At 32.3% G+C, this 3,105-nt stretch overlaps 1 non-coding gene across 1 annotated transcript; it reads left to right on the forward strand.

Annotated features, from left to right (window-relative positions):
* The first annotated feature begins 2,380 nt into the window (after positions 1–2,380).
* LOC121207572 (small nucleolar RNA R71) lies at positions 2,381–2,487 on the forward strand. The gene has a single exon (XR_005902654.1). It is a non-coding gene; the product is annotated as a small nucleolar RNA R71 (small nucleolar RNA).
* Positions 2,488–3,105: the final 618 nt, after the last annotated feature.

The raw sequence follows: 3,105 nt of genomic DNA on the forward strand, positions 1-3,105 counted from the left end.
AATTATCAGTGCAAATTCAAATATAAATTGTTTATAAACTAAATTTAAACTATAAATTAAACAAACTAGGCTAAAGTTTCTTCCTATTATTTTAGATAATGTAAATGATTAAAATGATGGTCGATTGATTCATTAATCGCAACTAAGCTAGTAAACCTATACCAATTTTATTTTTAGCCACTTTTAGCTAGGAATCTTCTCTTGGTCTCATTCTAGATTGAAAGATACCACCTAAGCTCTCCTTTCGATCTCACTATTCAACACAATTATATCAAACTATCTAATGATAAACTCTCCTTTCGGTCTCATTTATGTATATTTTCCACTAGAGGCATCAATTCTAGCATGTGAAGCATTTCGATATAAAAGAAAAACCAAACAATCAAACATAGACATTAACTTAATTTAACAATCAATTAACCAACTAACCAACAAGCAATATCAGCACATAATAAAGCTTAACACCCAAATAGACATTTTATCAAATAGTTGATATGCATAATTTAAAGGTAAGGGTAAGAAATACTCATTTAGATGTCGAATCAATGGCACGCAAAAGTTTGATCCATCTCTATTTACAAAAGTCTTTAACAAGAAAGAAGAAATAAAATAACAAAAAATAAAAACTATTCTAAAAAGAAAGGGAAAACCTAATTTAAAAATAAGAAGAAAAGAAAATAAACCTAATCAAAAAATATAGAAAGTAAAGAAAATATTAAACCTCCAAAATCTACCCCGAAAAGCTTATAAATTAGTATTTATAGTCCAATAGAATTTAACCTAACAAAGACAATTATGCCCTCACTTAAAATCTAACTTAAGCCTTGTTGGACTACAAAATGCCTTTCAAAATTTTGGCCTCGTTAGAGTCAGTGTCGCGGCAGTAGCAAATTACTCAAGGGATGCTTTTGGGTTTCAATATCACGACAACAACCCTTTGGTGTTGCAATATCTTCCTTAGGCAACTTGACTTCTTCATTTGCGGGGACTGTGGACGGTGTTGCACCTTAAGAGTTGTTGTCATGACATTAACACCTTATTGTCATGACTTCAAAGACAATCCTATTAGATATGCAATTTTGTGAATCCCATCTCCTCAATTGATGGTAAAGACATCGGTGCCGTGACATCAACATCTTGGTGTCGCAACTTTGGCTATAGTTTAGGCTTTTCTCATCTTTTTCGCATAAAACAACTATTTGAAATAAGCTTAACTCAAAGATCACATTCCTAATGGCATAAACTTGTCATTTTATTCTGAAAAGCATAAAAATGCAATAAAAACTAAAATTAAGTGTAAAATATAATAATCACAGAAAAATAATAAAATACGTTATAAAGTACTAGAGAATAAGCTCTTTAAGTGTTTAAAGAGCTTAATTTGATACATATAAATACGAGAGATTATTTATCCAAATTGTTCCTTTGCAATCTTTGTAGGAATGGTAGAAGAGGATATTTCAATTTAATTGACTCCATTGATGGCTTCGTTGTTTTTGTCTCATGGTGAGCCTGTTCTTTAGGGCTGTTTTCAAACTCAACAATACTCTCACCAGTGAGTTGAATAAGCAATTGATTATCTGAATTTTTCTCAACTAAAGGAGAAGCACTGCGTATCTCCTTACCACTTCTAAGGGTGATCACCTTCCAATGCTCCTTTTGATTATTAGCACTAGGAGGAGGTTGAGTGTCTAATGGTAATGTTATCTAAGGCCTACTATGAATAACTTGAACTAACTAACCTATTTGAGTTTTAAGAGTCTTCATCCTAGCATCAGATGTTTGTTTGAATTGTTAAAGTAACTCTTCAATAGCCAACTTCTTCTCCACTGCCTGTGGTTGTTGCAGATATGGTCTTTTAAGCTGATTTTGAGAAAAACTTGGAGGTTTAACTAGCTTAAACTTGTGAAGAACTACCTTGATTATTTTCCAAGTAAAATTGGGGTGAGATCTCCATCCTGGGTTATATGTATTGAAATAAGGGTTATTTTGCTATCTTCCTTGATTTCCAACATATCCAACCAGTTCTGATTCAATTGTGCACTGCCAAGAATGATGATTATCCCCGTACTGATCACAAATGGCATAAATTGGTTGCTTCCTACTAACCCTAATTTTCTCATTCATGTCTTATCTCAAAGTAGCTATTTCAACTACAAGGGTAGTCATCACATTAACATTTACTATTCAAATCGGTTTCTTTTGACTTGCCCCATTTATGCATAAATTCCATTGCGGATTATTTTCTGTGTCTTTAGTTATCTTGGCAACCTCTTCAAGTGACTTCCTTAATAATGCCCCATTAGCCGCTACATCCAAATTACCTCTAATGGAGTCCCTCAACTTAGGATAAAAAGTCCAAATCAACTGCCAATCTAGCACTTAGTGGTGAGGATATTTCTTTTGCATATCCTTAAATATTTCCCATGCCTCATGTAAAGTTTCCTCTTCATATTGCTAGAAACTAGTAATTTCGTTATGCAAATTTTCTATCCTTATTGGAAGAAAGAACTTAGGCTAAATATTTTCCATAACTTGATCTCAAGTTGTAATCGACTCATTCAACAAGCTATCTAACTAGTCTGCAACTTGTCTAGTTAAAGAAAATGGGAACAATATTAATTTTATAGCTTCTACTGAAATGCCATTAAATTTAAAAGTCTTGTATAGTTTAATGAACTTTCGCAGATGTTGGTTGGGATCTTCAGGAGAGAAACCAAAAAAATAGTTAGCTTTGACCATCTGAATGTGTAACATCCCGAATTAGGGCCTAGTTAGAACAGTGGTTTCGAGACCACAAATTTAAAGTTAGAAATAATTATTTTATAATTCTCATGATATTTATATTATGAATGCATGTTTGTGTGAAAGTTTCATGAAAAAATTCTATGCATAAAATGTCTAATTACATTTTAGGGACCAAATTGAATAAAGTGCAAAACTTGCATTCTAGAAGCTTTAAGCATGCAGTTGCTTTAGATTATGAATTAGAGGGCCCTAATTAGCAATTTGACCAATTTCTAAAATTTTGGACAAAAATGGACATGCATAGGAAAAATGTAAAAGAGAAACCCTAAGGGCATTTTGGTCATTTGGTAATTAAAA

Source organism: Gossypium hirsutum, chromosome A01 (genome assembly GCF_007990345.1).
Source record: "Gossypium hirsutum isolate 1008001.06 chromosome A01, Gossypium_hirsutum_v2.1, whole genome shotgun sequence".
In the NCBI taxonomy this organism is placed as follows: domain Eukaryota; kingdom Viridiplantae; phylum Streptophyta; class Magnoliopsida; order Malvales; family Malvaceae; genus Gossypium; species Gossypium hirsutum.